Here is a 19634-nt window from a genome sequence, read left to right on the forward strand (position 1 = left end):
CAGGGGGAGGAGGAAGTGGTAATTGAAGAGACAAGAGATGATTGTGAAAGTATTTGGAGGAGTCTGTGTGTCTGGACCAAGCTACAACGAGCCAAGCTACAAACAGGAGGCAAGGCACTTACTGGAACAACCTCTTTCCTCACTTCCCTCCCAGGGAAGAGCAATGCTGTCGCTAACTGGCCCCAGCAGCTGCCAAAGACAGGTAGCACAGCAATCTCTAATTAATTACAGAATCTCTTAAAGTGTTACGAGAGAAATATTGGCCATACTCACAGAGTGATCAAACTGGTAAATACAGATGCCTCTGCTGAAACACCTTAATTTTCCATAGACTGACTGAAATCAGAAGATAACAGCAAAAACATGTAGCCAATATTTGAATGAATTTCCTTCATTTTACAGTAGGTCTTTTCTCTCCTGTCTGTTGTGTAAAATGGGGTATCTTAAAAATGTTTGCATTATTCTGCAATAAAGTTTGTTGAGCTCTTAGCTAGGAAACAGTCTAGGCCTTCAGTCATCAGCATAGCTTTTCACACCCACACTAAATGGGGGTGTGAAAGATAAATTCAGAGGAAATGCTCCAGAGCAAATTTGACCTTGATGGGATTTTTTTGTTTGTTTTTTAAATTTTTAAAAAATTATCCTATCAAGAAAGTGACAAGTGGTCCTGGAAAGTGCTATGGACCTACCAGAGAAGTTCAGAGTAGAACCTGAAACACACAGGGGAAAAGAAGAACTGGGAGTGCATGGACTGAGCCTTGTGTCACAGGCAGCTCAAAAGTGCAAGAACCTCAAAGTCTAAAAAACAGGGGCGAAAGGAGAATTTGGGCAGGAATATTAGGGATTGAAGTGTCTGAGGGGGTAAGACAGACAAAGAAACATCAAGAGAAAATGGCAGCATTCACAAAGCAAGAAGCTGCGATCAAAATAAAAGAAATCAAACATCTGATGATTGCGGCTCATCAAGCAAAGATGGATGAATCCAGAATAGTATGGATCAAGGAAAGGATTTGAATAAGGAGAAACCACGTGACTGAACACATGTGACACATGGCTTAGCCAGTTATGTGGACAGATGGAGTAAGTCAGGTTCTGAAGGTGGCTCATGAAGACACTGTTTTTATTTCAGGTGTTGAATATCCAGTCTGCCTGACTGGGAGCAAAGTGTTTGCCCATGTGTTTGCACCCCACTCTTACAGCAACCCCTAGCATATATTTCTTGGATTTTAAAAGATTCTCTTGCAGATCAAATGGACTCCATATTTTCAGCAGTTCTGTTAACCATTATCTACTAGTGCTACCTTGTACCTGAAAAAGTTTCTTTATAATCCCCCAAGACATACTTTAAAATTATTGCAACTTCCAGAGTGTGTAGTTAAAATACTAATTCTAGTCCTCAGATTTTCTTCTCAGATCTCCATGCACCATCTTGTTATTATGTATACACACACATATTGCCTTCTCAAGAAGCTCTCATGCCATGCAGCAGTAAAATTGAGATGCAAAAGCTGTAGAGGGAGAAAGAATGCAGAGTTCCCTATGCAGCACACCAGAATTTGATTTAGGAAATCTAGTTATTTGAAAGCTACATGAAAACAGCAATAGTGTAACTACCTGAAGCCCTCTGGTTTTTTTCTCCCTGAAGTTAAGCAAAACAACCATTTGTTACTTTAATTTCTTAAATAGGTACTTAAAGAGCAATTTCAATTTTCAAAAAGAGCATACATTTATAATGAATACATCAGATGTTTTAATGAGGATTTTTTTTGGTGTAACATGTATTTTCAATACAGCTACAATATAGCTTTATGATGCACACCATTTGCTAAGAAAAACATTGAAGTCATAACAAAAGTATCTAACAGTGCTTATGTAGTATTTTTAGAGTTGTATTTTAAAATGCAAAGCCAAACCAGCATATCACTATAATTCAAACTGAAAGCTAAGAAAATTCAATATTAAGTACTTTCTTTTGCAACTGCTCCAAGATCAATACATTGATACTCGGCTACATAAAAGTATAGACAGTATTTCACTAATGGGTCTTTAAAGTATGACTGAACTTTATAAAACCTACTGACATACCAACTTTTTGCCTGTGATCCATTCCAATCCACAGGGCCATCACTTATGGGCAAAAGGTACTGTCTGGCAGACTAAACCTGGGAGATCTTGGCTAGAACGTGGACAGCTGGTTAGCAGGGAGATAGGGGAGGCATTGAACAGTTGGTCTGCAATCACTCTTTGCAACGTTCCTTTTTTCATATGATTCATTCATTTCCTTCTGAGTGTTTTTCCAGGCTGAGTCCTCCTATATAGTCATGGCTCACACAGAAGTCCCCAAAACCTTCTCTAAGCTTTTATCACTTGCCCACATCCTTTTGGGAATGACCAGAACCATACAGACTGCTCTATGTCAACCTACAGGAGATTCACAGTGTTACAGTAATCTCCATTCCTGACAATGGAATTTTTCCTTTGGCTGCTCCTGCACTCAGCCAGGTTTTCACAGCACTGTTAGTAATAAACCAGTTGGAAAGAATCAACCTAGAGCTGCAAGTATGAAGATGAGAGCACTTCTCCAGCATCTCAGGTACTGCCACTTTCACTGCTTTGTATGTCTGGTCACATAGTCATTTGGCCTCACTGCCCATTTGCAACCTATCAAAGTTGGTCCTCAACCCTATTCCACTGAAAAACTTGGGATCATCAACAAACCTTTTCACCATATGGTTCTCCCACTCATTTCCCAGTATATCGAATGTTGAATAAAGCCTTGCACAACCTGCTGGTGATCTCTCTCCTTTCTAAAGGTTGGTTTCTTCCTGCTGCTTACTCTTTTCCTGTCCTTAATTACTTACCCTATAAATACCTTACCTCTCATCCCACAGTGCCCTTAATTGCCAAACATTTTTTCAAAATAAATTTTAACTGGGAGTCAGGACACACATAGCAGTTGGATTCCCTTAAAGAACTCAAAAAATGTGTGGTTGACTTGCCTTTGCAGACACCCCACCAGCTCCTCCCAGATATGTAATGTTTAGCAAAGCATCAGCTAAGTCTGTTCTAGAGGACAATGTCTCTATTTGCTCAGTTCTTATGTCAGGATCTCTATTTGCTCAGTTTTTATGTCAGGATCTCCAGCCTGTGGTTCCCTGTGGGACTGCTTTCCTTGTTCTCAAGACCAGGTGCCCTTACATCATGTTTTTGGAGTGGTAAGGCAAGTGAAAGGCAAAGATACTTTTCAATGACCATTTTGTAAAAAAAAAATAAAATAAATGTAGTTCTCCTTTTGAAATGGAGTACCACAAAAACAGAGAGAAAGATATTTGCTTCATGTATAACTGACATTACACTTGCTGCTGGGCAGTTTGGTACTCCCTGATATCATTTCAGGTTTCTAATATTGGAAAGGCTTCAAAATCTTGTGAGCAATTCCATTCCTCTCCTCCCTTTTCTACTCTGCTGCCATTTGCGGGTCTCCAATTGGATGGAGTCTTTTTTCTTGCTGGCCCCAGAACTTGTGCAATTATAAAATTGCAGGTATTATCTTTTCCCTTTCCTTTCTTTCTGTTCAAAGGCACCACCTTTCTTCTTCCTTGGTCCTCTTTCCCCTCCTCCCCACTGGCAATTTGTTTAAGACCCTGGTTAGATCTTTGTTGTTTTACTGTGGAACAGACTATAAATACCATCTGTTGATAGCAGGACATAGGGGGTGGAAGTATTTTTTTTTTTTTTTTTTTTTTTTTTTTTTTTTTTTTTTTTTTTGCTATTTTTGATGTTCCAGTTGAACCTCATCAGCTCCTGCCAAATAAAGATCTGGATATTGGCTTCACATCTTGTCTATACACAGCCCAGAAATCTACCAGAGGGAGATGGTGTGAATGCTGTTCCCAAATCTATCTGAATCTGTTTGAGAGCAACAGGATCACAGCTGATGGAGATATTTCTTGGGGTCTCAGAAGACTCCAAACAATTATTTTAAATATAATGGTGAGTAATAATTCAAGTATTTCAAAGGGAGCCAAACAGTACTTACACTCAATATAAGAGCCATCTTATGGTTTGGGTACAAAACTGAGTTGCCCTGACTATATTCAGGTGGTTAACCTTATTCAACACACTAACAAAATTATCTCAGCAGAAAGATGAGAATGTCTGCAAATGACCCTGAGCAATTTAAGATAATAAGGACTGATAAGATTTGTTGAAAGATCATATAAGCCTGAAAAGCTGGGCAATAAAATGTCAGATCAAAATCAACACTGATACATGTAAGAAGATGCATAAGGGAAAAACTGCACAAACAGATATACCAGATCTTGATGTTGCAGTCAAGAGGTCCACAAAAACATGACCTCAGTGTTCATTAGAGATACATAAGCAATTCAAAGATCAGGAACAACTAGGAAGGAAAGAGCAAAGGAAACCAAGATTACCATTATGCTGCCAAATTTTACCCACACCCAAATACTCTGGTCTCCTCATTTCAAGAAAGGCTGCAGCAGGTAGTACTGGAGGGTGTAAATCAGAGCAGTGTTGTAAAAAACACAGAACAGCTCCTGGATGTGGAAGGACAGTGTAGACTTAGGAACTTCAGTCTGGAAAAGAAACTGTGCCAGTCATCCTCCAAGAGCCCACAAGGAGCACTGCAACAGGACGAAACTGTGCCTGAAACCATCTGATAGGAGGCATTAATCTAAGCTCTAGTAAAATATGAACCATTAAGCCTTGGTGTAAGCGAGCCAAAACTTTCGCCTTTGGTTTTGTATTTTTTTTTTTAAATATGCTGCACAGTCGCTTAGTGACAAGGGTCATACTTGTTCTTCTGTAGAACCAGAGGAAGATGGGCTCCTGATCCTCACATGAGTCACTTGTTTCTTTTAGTTTCTGCTGCAAAATGTACAGATTCTTCTCCATTATTATTCTCTGGCAGGACACAGTTAGGCTCAGGTGCCCTGAGCAAGAGGCGAGAAACAGAGGAAAGATGAGGACTACCTCGGTCTCTCTTAATAGAGGCCTCTTACAGTTTGGAAGTGAAAACACAGAGCAGATTACATTTTATAGCAGCTTTGAGTTTTTCCTCATTTCCTTGACTTTCCTGCCTGCTCATCCAAGACAGCCCCTCTGAGGAGGCAAGATAGACCATCTCAGCCTGCTCTGTATGAGGGGACCCACTGCAGATCACAACCTCTACTCTGGACACTGCAGTTCCATGGTCCCTAATCCCTGGAGAAGATACACACCTACCCATGGACCTGCTGGTTTAGGAGGCTGTACAAACCTACCTGTGAAGACAGCCCTCTACTACTGCATTAAAGCAGTTTGATCTCTCCAACTGAACCACTAGTTCCATGCTTCTGACACTGCAGTGGATGTCCAGAAGGACTTTTTGCCACAATCTTGGTTACCTCATAAATCAACAAATTTGGTTACACGAGTCTGCTAAGGAGGTCTGAGTCTGAGGATGTTGCAACATTCTAAATGGACCTGATGTAAATTTTGATATTCAATGGAAGAAGTCTGTCATTTATGATATCCCTACACATAAAATCAAACACGGACTGATAGGTTATTTCAATAAGCTTATGCCATCATGAAGTGACAAACAAGGCTGTAAGTGGGTGTAAATGTAAGTTAAAAGAGAAAAGTAATTTATATGGTTTAACTCATGCACACACTGGGGCAAAACTGAAATGCTTTTCATGCTGTCCAGCCTGCTCTGTGGAGATGAATATCTTCACACTCCCTATAAAACACTTGTTTGATATGACATACATAATGGGGTCCTAAATACAGAAGAGGATCAGCTGAACATACAGTTCCCCCTCCCCATATTCCTGCATATTAAGGAACAGACTAAAACCCTGATGACCTCCTACAGTTACCGAAGAGCAAATATTTTCCCAGTATTTCCCACTATTTTCTGCAAGTAACATGTGGTCTCTGTCACAGACAGGATAAACTCAGTGGGCTGGATGCCAGGAACATGCAGCAAGATAAACACTTAACCCAGGCATAGCCAACCCTTGGATCTCCAAAGGTGTTTAAATTGAAATACTATGCATCAGGAACCAAGCTTTCTTAACAGTATTTACAAACAACCACAACCAACTGAATCAAAACCCCACAGCAAATTCATGCATGTCTGATTTTTGTCTTGCTGCCCCTCACAAAACTACCATAAAAATTTTGTCTTCCCTCACCAAGCCATTTTATATTGAATCAAATATACTAGAAATGAACTTCTGCTTCCTGTTTGTACCCAAATACTGATATGACATTGTTCTGGAAAGATACAGCCCCATCAGTCTTTTACATTAAATTGATTAATTGTTTTTCCATGTGGATTCTTTGTGATGTTCCTCCAAACACTCCACAAATTATCTAGCCCTTAGAAAGCCAGAAGTTGTTCGGCTCTCTCCCCTTCCTCCTCTTTAAACTTGAATGCAGCTTGAGAGAGTTAAGATCTCACATTAGTTTTAACTGCTTCACTGTAGACCTGCTGGCACCATTGACAAAAAGGGAGGGCTCCGACTCACCAGGAAGATGCGCTCATTTCGGTGGCCAACAAAGAGCCATGGGCGACCCCTATTATTAGTGAGGCAAGATTTAGCATATTATTAATCATTAAAGTCTGACTCAAAATCCAGATGGGTTTGTACTTACTCCATGGGTCATGGAACTTTACCATAGCTCATTAACTGCTCATTTACTCTTTCTGCGACAACCCTTTTTCCTAATGCACAAGGGGAAAAATGAAATACAGGTGATTTTTCTGTCTGAGGGGTGTTTGCTGCTCAGTCTCAACAAATAGAAGCAGCAGGAGTATTTTGCTTGTCAAGAGGACAGTAATTCTTCAGATCCCTCTAAGGAGATAATGAATGGCAGAGTAATGCTTTTGATCTGTCATAATTATAAAATAAAACAGAACGGATGCAAAGCTCGTGTGCCATGGGAAGGTCAGTCACTTTTAAAGGTCTAGGATTCCCTCTGTGGCTAATCCCAGCAGCATGTCCTGAGCCTGGGCTATTTTTAGGCACAACAGAGGTTCCGTTATATATCCTGTCCCTATAAAATCAGTGCCTTCCCAGCGATTCTCCTGTAGGGCAGCTAATAAGTAGGCAGGAAAATTGCTTCTCCATGCTTTTGACTTGCATGCTACTGCAAGGAAGGACAGCAGGAACGTCTCCTCTCTGGCGTCAAACAGTCCCCCTGCAGCACACATGCAATTTAAATTATTACAAGGCAATGTTACAAGTATGAACCCTGTCACAAAATAAAGTAATTACACTTAATTAGGCAGCCAAAAAAAAAAGTGATGGCCAGAGACTCGCTGCCTTAGATGTAGCCTTCTGTTGACTTAACACAAGACAGGTAACGAACTAAACTTCAAAGTGCAATCAACTAAACTACTACTTAACTAGTAGAGCCCTAGTAAAAAACACAGCAAATCAAAAAACCCAAACACTCAATTTTCCTTTGTCAGTGGAATTCAGAGAAAGATCCCATGTCTCAGACAGGCCCTGAAATTAAGAATTACTCTATTAAGTATGTGTTTGTGTTCAAAAGCATGTTTCTGGTATTGTTAATGCAGAGCCCTCAAAAGGTGCTAAATTGGCAGCCCTGGAGCCTGATGTTGCCCAAAAGGGCACTCGGAGCAAACAAAATAAACAAGTTACTAGCTCACAAATCTCACTTGCCTGCTAGGCATCAAGGGCAGATATTTAATCCTTTGAGTACTCTGATCTGGTGGTATACCTACACCAAACAGCCTACCACAGCAAGACAGATTTCAAAAGTCAGTGATGATGGAAAATTTGGAAAAGGGAAAGAACATTTTTATCTACAACTTGTCTTGGTCTTGCTATTTCATCTTCAGGTTCATCTTCAGGACCGCAGCTTGACAGAGCTCTTCTCTGAAAGCCTCTTATGTATCCTTCTGCTTTATCATACTGTTAAACATGAAGAAGGAACATGGGTCTGAATAGCATAATGAATTATGCTAGTCTGTCATCTCAGGGCCAGCATTTTGTACTAATTTCAATCAAAGATGAAACCACAAAGTTTATTGATCTCATCCCATTCCTCACATGCTTACACCTGGCTATAAGTCTGCAATCCTAAGAGGTGTTCAGGATGGACTGGCAGGAGGCTCAGCAGCTGATAGAGTCTTTATTTCATCTGTCTGCCTACAGCTGTGTAGTACTGGTGAGAACAGCTGGGAGATAAAATAACATCTATTACGAAGACTTCTATTATGAACCTGGCTTACGTTTTCCTTCTCAGCTCTCTTCAGTGCATCAGACCCACCAACCCCTTATAATTTTACTCCGATTTAACTCCACTTCCCACTCCCATTTGCCTGTCTCTCCCATCTTGTTCTTTTATTTCTCCCCTCATACTCATCTTTCCCTCCAGCTGGATGTTCACCCCCCTTGAGCCAGACTTTTCATCCCTATCTGATGTGCTGCTTCACACTCTCCACTGCAGTTAGAAGCAGCACAGGAAAAGGTGTGGGGTCATCAAAATATACAACTACATCCTTCTAAATCCTTTATCCTAAATCCTTTATTTCAGGAGCTAGAGGGGACTGAAGTAGTATTTTTTTTTTTTATTTTTTTTTTTTCTGAGGAGGAGATCTGTGTTGTCATGTTATGTCATCTCTATGCCCCTATCAAACAAACAAAAATGGCAAAGTTTTTCTAGAGGACTTCTCATCACCTGTCTGATTCCACAGCTCAAAACTCTGGCAGCTACTGGTTCTGGAGTAGTAGCACCAGATCAAGTAGCTCTTAAACACTGGCTTGTCCCAGGTGCATCCTAGATCTTGTTTTATTTTTTGTGGGGCATGGGGAGACTAATCAGAGGTACCAAAAGTATTTATTCTTTAAGGCAGGCTGTAAATGAGCAGATCCATTTGCCCCAGTGCAAGCTGTACTTTCTATCTACAGATTGAAATCAGTCAAGAAACCTTATCGCTTGCATTTCTTTGCACTGTTTTCTCAAAATGTTTCATACAGTTGTACGTATAGCAAAATTCAGATGGTTTTGATCAATCCCTTCAGTGAACTGAGGGAAGTATTTTCCACACAGATCAGTTGTGGTAACGTTCTTTTTTTTTAAGGAGTAGTTCCCCTTTTCTTCTTCTGTCTCCCTGTGTGAAAACCAGCACATGAGCCCATATTACTGGAGAGCAGCAGTGTGCTGCTGGACAGAACACTTCCCAAAATAAGGGGCCTCAGACCTTTTGAGATTTTTTTCAGTCTGAATCGTGTTTTGTGAAGTAGCTTAGAGGCCCAGGAGAACAACCAGATCACGTACTTCAGAGCTCAAGCCCCTTTGTTAGCTGGGCCTGCAGGATGCAGGTTACCCACCTCCTGGCCATGGCATGCAGCTCCTCCTAAGATGTAACAGCAGCCCCCCCAAAAAAGCAGTGCATCATCAACTGCATAATTTTACCAATATCATTGACTTGTCACATACTGACAGCCTTCAGGGGAAGACAGGCAGGGCAGACTCATCTACTGTCCAACCAGGAATCCAGGATGCTACAGCTACACAGCCTGGCATTGAGCATCCTTCAACTTCCAGTGGAAGAAGGGATGTACAACAGGAGTTCCTGGTTGCAAATGATAAGAAGGCAAAATGAGTATGGCAAAAAGCCTTGACAGGCTCAAGAAGTGGGCTCATGCAGATTGCATGAATTTCAACAAGGCCAAGTGCAAGGGTTGAGGCAATCCCATGCACCAATACAGGCTGGGAGAAGAAAGGATTGATAACAGCCCTGAGGAGAAGGACTTGCTTCAGTGAGAAGTGTAGGGTGCTGGAACCAAGCTCTGCAAGCTGGGAAGCAGTTCCAGGAAAGCTTTTCTTCTGCCAGAACTCACTGGTAATTCAATCTCGTTATAGCAAGCTTTGCATGGAGCTGGCACAGTTCTCTGTATTACAGAATCAGACTTCGACATAAGAAATACTTACAGCTAAATACAACAGTCTTACCAACATTCAACTCTCTAAACTTATATGAGTTCAAGTTTTCAGTTATATGACTAAAATTAGCTTGCACTATCTCCCTCCCGAATGCCAGCCACATCGACTGCTTTGGTTTTGGGCTGTGTACACTGTGCTCCTGTAGCCTTCTCCAGTGTTTCTTATGCTAATATCCAGGGAGACAACAGCATTTTTGCTCAAAAGCCCATCACACACATACTGTAGTTTGCCTTTCTGCTGGAGATAAAAGCTTTTGAAGGAGGCACCTCCTTCCTTCTCCACCTCCCACCTAAGCACTGAAAGTGGTCCCTGCTTTCTGCAGGGGTGATGTGAAGATCAAACACATGCCCTTGACAGCAACATGTGGTTTTCAGTATAAAGTGCAGCACCACTGAATCTGCTCTACAAAGATATAAAATATCTATCTACAGAAACCAATATTGTGGCCTTTTCCCTGTCACTAGGCACAGCACCACGGAGCATGCCAAAATAACATCTTTATCTAAGTAAACCTTTTTGCCAATAAAAGCAGCAGTTCTGAGATAATTCAAGTGCTTCACTGAAATCAATAAGACTACCTTGTTGTCCTTGGCACTGTTTTTTTTTAGAAGAGTTTCAGGAAAAGACCCAGGTGGAGAGAAGGGAAATAAAAAGAGAGAGGGGAAGAAAAGAAATTCAACAGAATTTCACATGCCTTTGGAGAAGATAAGCAAGTACCAGAGGGACAGTAAAAGTAAGAATGGGTCACCTGAAACTGGAGTTAAATTATATTCCTCAAGTATTTCAACAATGCACAGAAACTATTCTTTTTAATTACCTAAGACAGATTGTGAAGTGCTATTTGAAATTGTGTTTTCCAGATATGATTAAAATGCAAATGGAGGGAGAGTGCATGTACATTTCTGCTGCTACTAATCTGCATTCACTGAGAAGCATTTTGCTTGCAAAAAGAGCTAAGAGATTGGGGAAATCCATTCCTCTTTCCCCAGAGTCACTGAGATGGCAATAAAAATACTGGACAGTGCACATTAATGCACAGGCAGACTCGAGACACATTAGAGGTTAAGAAAAATTCAGAGAATGCCTGTGATAATGGCTGAGATACAGCATGGAGATTTGAACAGGACTGATGTTTTCATCCTACAGATGCTTCATTGCTGCAGTCTCAGCAGAGTTACCCCATCCTCTGGCTGAAGGTCATGAAGAGAGCAGCTTGCCACCCTTTTTAACAGGACCTCAGAGCAGTGCCTCTATCCAAGTCATGGTAAGTCCTATTATGTGTGCTGTGCTGCAGCTTTTGTGATGTAAAATGGGTATAGATCCCACAGAGCAGGAGTTCAGTTGTGCTACCATAGCTTTTAGCAGCTTTATGCCACAGAGCACACAGTCCAGCCAGAATATGTGGACTCCTTCCTGGCAGATGGGACAACAGTGTTCTAGGGGTTTTAGTGAAATCTGGATCAGACTGAGGGCTTTCACTTGCTCTCTGTCCTAATGGCTAACAACAGTGTCCTCTCAAGATATGACTCAAGTATGTGATTGATACCCACCCAAATCAGAACAGGTTGGGAAAATCCCAGGGAGATCAGAGCCTCTTACTACAGATGTGCACGCTCCACAGCAACAGGCAGGAGGTTATACATCCTCACAGGTCTCAAATCTGTGATGAGGCTGCTATTACCTTTAGTAAAAAGTAGTTGTGCGACACCATTTTTTAGGCAGCAACAGAAAGAAAGCAGCCCAGGCATGGGGCTAGAGACCAGGAACCACGGGAGTGTGCAAGCCAGGAAAGCAGCACAGAAATGCAACTGAGGTGATATTGGTCAGCAAGGTAAATTGCTTTGCAGCAGCTGCCAAACCACTTGTTTTGCTGTTTGCATATTACATCAACAGCATTTATCACCTCCACAAGCTTTACAGAAACACATCAATTTTCTTTTCCCAAACCTCATCTATTTTTCTTTCTCTCTCTCATTTACACGCTTTGCCTCATACTCAAATGACAGGAATAAATTATTATGTGGGATCTTCATGCACATCTGTAGACATTATGGCAACAGAGACACTACTGACAGTCTTAGTGATGAATGAAGCTAAACTTGGATTAGCTCACAAACAGAAAAACATGCAGAAGTCTTATTTAAGAAGGTGTAGCATCTTTGGAAACAATGAACTGATTCCACACAGCAGAAGTGGGTTAAGTTCCTTGTTTTCCTAGGAACATTAATATTTAGGCCTTCCTGTCTGAAACATTTAGAAACCCTCATTAAAAGTTGTTGGACAAACTGGGCTCCACAATGTCTGTTTGGAAATCCAACTGTTACAGCACAGGAAAAGTGGCACATGATACAAAAATGTAGTATCTATTTCAAAAGGAAAAAATGAGATTTTCACATCCCCCTCCTCCCAAACTGAATCAGCAAGCACACGATGCACCATGATTTTCTTGCGAAAAACAAGGACCAAACCACGGCACCGATTAATTGCTCTGAAGAAGCTATACAAAGTGTATGTGCTAAGTTTACATGAGTCTGGTACAGCAACTAAGCTTACCTTCAAGGTCTGCTGTTTAAATTAGGAGTGTTGAAAGGATGTGCTACAGGTCACAGGGTTGTTAGAACACAACAGTAGGTCAGTCCACCTTAATAATGATCCTTATTCAGAGCAACAAGCATTCTAGGCCTCATCACTGTACCATAACAGCCAAAACAACCCTTCTCAAAGGCTGCTGTCTCACTGTGATACATAACTGAGTGTTAAAGTGGTGATTTATATTGAACTTGATCATTAAACCACAAAATTTCTACCATGGCAGCTGGTTAAGTATAAACATACACACCCCTGGATCCCAATTCAACCACAGGATCTTAAGTATCTATTGAAACCTACAGTTCATCTGATGAAACTGGGGGCAGGGGGAAAATCAGATTGGAGATTTATATACTACAGTGGGTCATTAGAACCAAGAAAAGAGTTGATTTGTCAACAGGAGACCTGTTGTAAATGTTATTTGTATTTCACCCCCTGAAACAGCTGCCTCTGTCTCACCACTGCAATCCATGGGAAACAAAACACCAGTGTGCACAGTAAAACCTTAAAGATTTTTTTCTTCCCATCAATAACTGGGTCAAGCAGATAACAAACACATTGCATTTCTTGGACCTCCTCTCCTTGTGCTACACAGGGGGCACCAACAGGGACAGCCACATGGGCTCAGCACCTTGCCTATAGGGCAGAGAGAACATGAAGAAGAGCAGCAAAATGCCAGACATCAGCAGAGCAACATGCACTGGGCTGTTACTCTAGTGATGCAAAGTTCTGCCCCATGGCAAGCACGAGCTGTATAAATATACACACACTTCAGTCACACCCCTGCCTGCTCTATCAGCTCTCCTGCATGCCAAGCACTGTCCAAACACTGCTGGAATGAAGGCTGCTTTCCTACAGGATGTGGCTTCCACAAGTTAAGCAAGATGCCTGGGTGCATGCAGAAAGCAGTGGGAACCATCTCAGGTGGCTCCAGCAACCAAACAAGTGGTTCTTTCCAAGACAATGCTCTGATGAGTTTTTCATTTAATAAGCTTTTTATAAAAAAGTAAGGCTCAAGTGAAACAATGACATGCTTTGTCTGTCATTTCATTTGATGAGATCTCAGTCCTCCACAATGGACTGCACCGAAACAAAGAAAGATTTGTAGTTTCTCTCCTCATTCTCTGCTGAACTCTTCTCACAAGCTCCTGACATGACCATGTCAGTGCTTCCTGAATTGCCAGCAACTGAGCCTTGGTTCAGAAAAATCCTCCTCACATTGTAAGTTTACATATCTTAGGCTGTCTGTCTTCAACATCATGCCCAACAAACTCTGCATTAACCTTTGCTTTGGGGAACATCAGGTGAAAATCTTCTGAGCAGAATTTCTATTCAGAAGATGCCAAAGAGGACACAGAAGTGGAATATGAAACCAGCTAATTTCTGGAACCTGGCTTTAGCTTCTTCACAGATTCAGATATCTGACTGAGCTGGTTGCATTTATCATATGTTTTTCTAGGTTGCTTTGGATCAAAGATTTTTCTTTTTCAAAGGAATGAGAAAGAAAGAAAAACAATTCTCTGGAGAGCAACACAGATGTGTGAGGCCTGTGAACAAATTTTGGAGTCCTATTTATCATTTCTGCAGTAGGTCATCTATCTTGAGGGACCACTGACATACATAATGTCTATAGAAGGCTAATTAGGAGGAAATCAAGAAGTGAATTGCATATAAAATGGAGGCCATTTAAAAATAATTCAGTGGCAAAGCCAGACATGAGCACATAGGAAGAATTACTTTGAAAAGAGGTGACATTTGCTTTAGGCTGTAACAAGATCACAGCCAATCTTTTCTATCAGAAAAGTACAGTTCTGTTGCTTTGCTTTGAGTACAATAAAGAGAGACTGAGGGGTTTCTTTCTTTCTTGCAGTAAAACAAAAGCACTACATTGCATAACTTTCCAGTAAAGGTCAAGGGACTTTGCTGAGGACCAGTGAGATGTGAAGACCACAAATTCCTACAGTTTCGTGGCTCCTCTCTTGCAGGTGGTAAGCTCACTGCAGACATCCAGTCTGACAAGATGTCAGTGTTTTTGCTGAGGCACAGTTGCAGACAAGGATATACACTGTATAGGATATGCACTGTATCAAACAAGTCTCCCAAATCCCTTCCTGGAAAAGTCTGGTTGTCCTGTTATCATGATTTTACTAAGAACATGCAGTTGGAGAAAAATGGATAAAATAAATTCCTTTGGGGTACATGACCTACTGTAACCTTGGTGTCTCAGCATTAGACAAAAAACTAGGTGCTAAGTACTATATTTTATCAAAGTTAGACTCACGATTAAATTTCTAAAAGTGGTCAATAGCATATCAAGTATTTACATGAAAACTGAGCAGTTGTTATCTACATGACTACTCATACCACAAAAGTATTTTTATCAAGTTTATTACAACTTATATTAGTTTTCTTGCTAGCTAAGACAGTTGGAATGTACTAATGACTTGAATAAAGCTGCAATTTTAACTTCCAGCTTTCTAAGAGCTGGACTACGCCAGCCAAAAAGCCTCACTGCCTTCATTGAGTGGCAATGCAATAGAATACTGCAGCAAATTACTTCAGTGCAGAACTGACTATCAAGATAAAATTTAACCTCAGGATAACTAAAGTATACAGTTCCAGTCGAGCAACATAAGAGGCCTGCTTCTTGTAAGTTTTCTTTTTCCTGTGCTCCACCACTGCTATAGTTTCCTTTTAGAAAATGTAGTATTTATTTCTGAAAATATTGTCTTCACAGATAATCTTTTAAAATGTTTCTGCAGGCTGTCTGCAAGCAGAGCAAACATTTTATTTATTAAGATATCCAACTATCCCAGATCTAGACTATAATTTGGCCCTTTATGAGTTTGTTTCTATTTGTATGCTTGTTATAAGGGCTTCCTAAATTTACCATTCTCCTTGCGCTTTACAAGGACAAGCAGCATGTGGGAATATTGTGGAATTTCTGAACAAGAAATATGTGGCTAGTTCACCAATAAAGTATTAACTTCTGCTTCTGGTGAAAGTAAGCAACCAGTAGTTCAGTAACTTTTTAAACAGAAGTACACACAACAGCCCGACTACAATAATCACACTCAATCATATAAACCTATTTATCAGCTAGAAAACTCCCCACACCCAACTCAAATACCAGTATTGCCATCTGGGTGACAATCAAATAGCTGAAGCCTTCCCTGTCTCTGGTCTTTACAGATGCATGGGCAGACAAACTCCTGCAGAAGCAATTCAGAGGTGTGGGCAAAAGCAAACAAAACAGAGGGCTAAAATTTTCCTCTCATTCCACTGTAAATTGAAATAATTTCAGCAGTTCTTCAAAGGGGAGCCTCATGACTGAGAAATTTTACACTGGAGTTTAGAATCATGGAAACTCATTAGGCAGCTAATGAGTTTAAAGGAAATGGGTATTATGTCCTGATCTGAAGTAAAGCAAGAAAAATAATACCCTGAAAATACAAAGACAGCAAAGAAGTGATGATGCAGACACTGACTGAGACTAATGTGCAGAGCTGGCAGACTCCAGCAACCAAGGTTCCTAACTTCTATAGAGAAAGATAGAGATACAGCTGATTCTTAGTGTTTTGCATCCATGAACACGAGGGCAGTTTCAGCCATGTGATGCTTCTGCTCCTGCAGGCCTCCAGCTGACAATTATCTGCAGTAAAAGCCAGAAGTTTGACCTCCGGTGCTCTTTTCTGATATGTAAGATGGTACCTCTGTATATCCTTGCAATACTTTTCCACCCCTTTCAGCTACATAGCACTTGCTCCAGATTACCATGCCACACTTACTTGGCATCCTGGCTTACTCAACCTGTGGTCACAGCTTTTTGATCATTACAGTACAGATTCACTTCAAAATGCTCTTGCAGTTTCCATCGTGCCATTTAAGAGGATGTGAGTCCCTGTGTTAGCTGCACAGTAATTTGGACAGCATGCACTGCCATCCCAACTACAATTAACCCTTTTAAAGCAGGTCTGTGACTGTACATACCTGTTGGTTTTGTTACCAAAGCTAGTGTGGGCATCTCTGTGTATGCATCATGCAGTCCAGCCATATCCAGTGTACACAGAGAAACCTGGGCTAGGAAGGGAGAACTTGTTGTGGGCCAAACTGGGATTTGAAACAAACCCACTGCCAACATTTCTTAGAATAAAAGAGCTGCATTAGGGACTTACACACACACACACACACACACACACACAGGTTGCTGTTAAACTCATTGAGACTGTGTAAGTGAAGTCTCAGTAACATCAGGGAGGGCTCCAGCATCTGGCTACAAGAAAATCAAGTAGTTGCTACCAAGTTATTTAGCAGAAAACAAAGGCAGACTTTCAATGTTCAAACAAAACTGTATTCTAAAAGAAACAGGCTAAAAGTTCATGCATTTGGTGCCAAGTCTATGTTCACCATGTTTGCTGTTGGCTGCAAGGAATAGAGGAAATGGAGGTTTGGCTTTCTGACAAAGAAACATCCCTTGGGATCTAAAGAATTAAAAAAACTCCCTGTCTGCCAGTTAAGCTGAGAATACAGAGCTGGTGTTGAGAAATCTATATCCTTTCACTAGGAAAAAAATGACAGTGCTATACTTATTCTCCCTTGAAATATTACATCATTCTCCAGTCAGTTTCCATAGTTTTGATTGTCCATTGCTCTGTTGAAATTACTGTAATGGAAAACAATACAAAAGATAACACAGAAGGATCACATCAATTGTCAATAAAAAGAAATTCAGAAGCTGAGAGTACCTTGGAGATGTTTGCAAGCCTCATGGAACCCTTGTGAGTTAGATGAATTGAGACTGTTTTTTCTTAACAGTAAGAGAAGTACCCAAGACAAAGAGCAACAACAGCAAACAAATGAGTTTACACTACTCCTAAAGCCAGTTCCTCTTCACTGTCAGCAGAATGGGAATTCAGCACTGGAAAAATTAAAATGCACAGCCAAGGTCTTGACTCCAGATCAGCCACTGACACAACTGCCATGGTTTAAATAGGCTCTGGTGTCCCTGCACATTGCCCTTCTCTATCGTCTGATTCCTCTCCTGTGTGCTGGGAGGATTTTTGGTGAAAGTGGAAAGGGATCCCAATGGCAGCTTTGGTAGAAACATGTGTGATTTTGGGCCCTGGCTTTACTGGAAGAGAGATTAGTCCCAAACTTTGAGATGCACCAGAAATGTAGCTGTACTGGCTATTTAAAAACACTTTATTGCTAAGCATATCCTGCATTCTCCAAATTCACCAGGACGTATCATATTTTCCAAAAACTGTTCTGTGGATAGCCAGGTTGCAGGCTTGAGACATCCAGATGAAGGTGAGCCATGCCCTAGACCAGCCCTCTGCAGAGTTGTCCCCACAGCACAGGGACACAATGCTTGCCCAGCACTGCCCAGAGATGCCCCATCTGCTGCCCACATGCTGCAGTCAGACTCTGCATGCAGAGCAAACCAGGGCTTGCACGATGCAGCAGCTTGGGGTGCCAGTTCCAGCATCTGTGTGGCACATGGGCACGACAGACAGAGCATCCCGAGGCACCCTGGAGCCAGCCCTGACCCTGCCTGCCTGCCTGAGCACCTCTCTGCCTCAGAGATCTCAGGCAAACACTACAAAACTACCTCTGCTCATGACCAAAAAAAGAAAAAATAGCAGGAGGACAGCATGTTCTTAACCTAGATTTAGGTCATTCCTTGAAAACCCACTTCTAGTTATGTCTGGGGATGACACACCAGGCTGGAAAGACCTTTGCCAAATTTTGTAGCTTCTTACCTTAAGAACACCAGTGCAGAATCAAACTTCCTTCTGGTTTGTGTTTTTATTAATGACAGATATTAACCCAATTAAATTGAAGGAATCAATCAGGTTAGGTTTTTAAATGAACTTTTATCAGTGAAGCTGGGTTTCCCTAAGGTATCTTTGTATATTTCATGTAGAAATACAGACAGGAAACTTTTTCACTCCATGAAAAACCCAGCAACAGATATCTACAAAACCATGGGTGGCAAGGGGAGGTCAAATAGGGGCCTGCTGCTACCTGCCTCTTCCAAGACAAGGCCCGGGGGTTATCAACTGATGCTAGCAGATGGCAGTTTCAAGAACACACAAAAGGATGTATTTTTTTCCCATACAATGCTCAATAAAACCATACAATTCCTTGCCACAGGATATTGTGAATGTGAACAATTCACATGGAGGCGCATACAAACGTGGAAGTTCACTCAGAGACTCCATGGAACTAGAAGGTTCCTTGAGATGAAAATTATCAGAAGCTGAAAGAATAAGTTTTTTCTCAGTATTGCCCTTCTTATATTATGTTTTTATTAAAAAAAGCATTCTGAGAACACAACCCTGCATGTGAGCACCAGTATCCAACATATATAATTTAAATTAGCTCTTTTTTTTTAGCATTTTATTAGGCACTGCAAGTTCTAAGCCCTTTAACAGATAACAGCCTGAAAACACACTTTTAATTAATGTCACAAAATCATAAAACTCTGTATTAGAAACAATATTTTACTTTTGCCCTCCTCAGGGACCACCAAAATTAAGCTACTATTTTTGTCCTTCCACCCAGAAAATTATTTTGTGTGAGATAACAGCATATTTCCAGCCACTATATAATTAGTTCAGAATGGAAAACTCTATATACCAGAAAGAATTACTCCTTTTAATAGATTTTTGTCACCTAGCTTGTATTTTAAAGGTGTTGTATGAGCAAAAGACCTCTCAGCATAAATAATGAATAAAGCTGCTATTCTGCAAAGCTATAACAGAACAGGAAAGTGGACCTGTTTCAAAGTGCTGCTGTTTTGCAAGAGAATAACGTTGTAATATAATGCTTATATTGCACGAAGGTACTGAACTGCTCCAGCAAGTCAGATTCATAAGATTTACTAAAACAGAGATTGAATACCCATGGGGCTGGACTACTTCACTTTGCTTATGTGGTTTTAAGGTGCTCCTGAAATTGGATCTAGCAAAGTCCCACATACTACTTTACCAGGGCCCATTTTTTATTCTCACACTGGCAAGTAATCCCAGACTATTGAAAGTTTTCCA

Source organism: Heliangelus exortis, chromosome 7 (genome assembly GCF_036169615.1).
Source record: "Heliangelus exortis chromosome 7, bHelExo1.hap1, whole genome shotgun sequence".
Lineage (NCBI taxonomy): Eukaryota > Metazoa > Chordata > Aves > Apodiformes > Trochilidae > Heliangelus > Heliangelus exortis.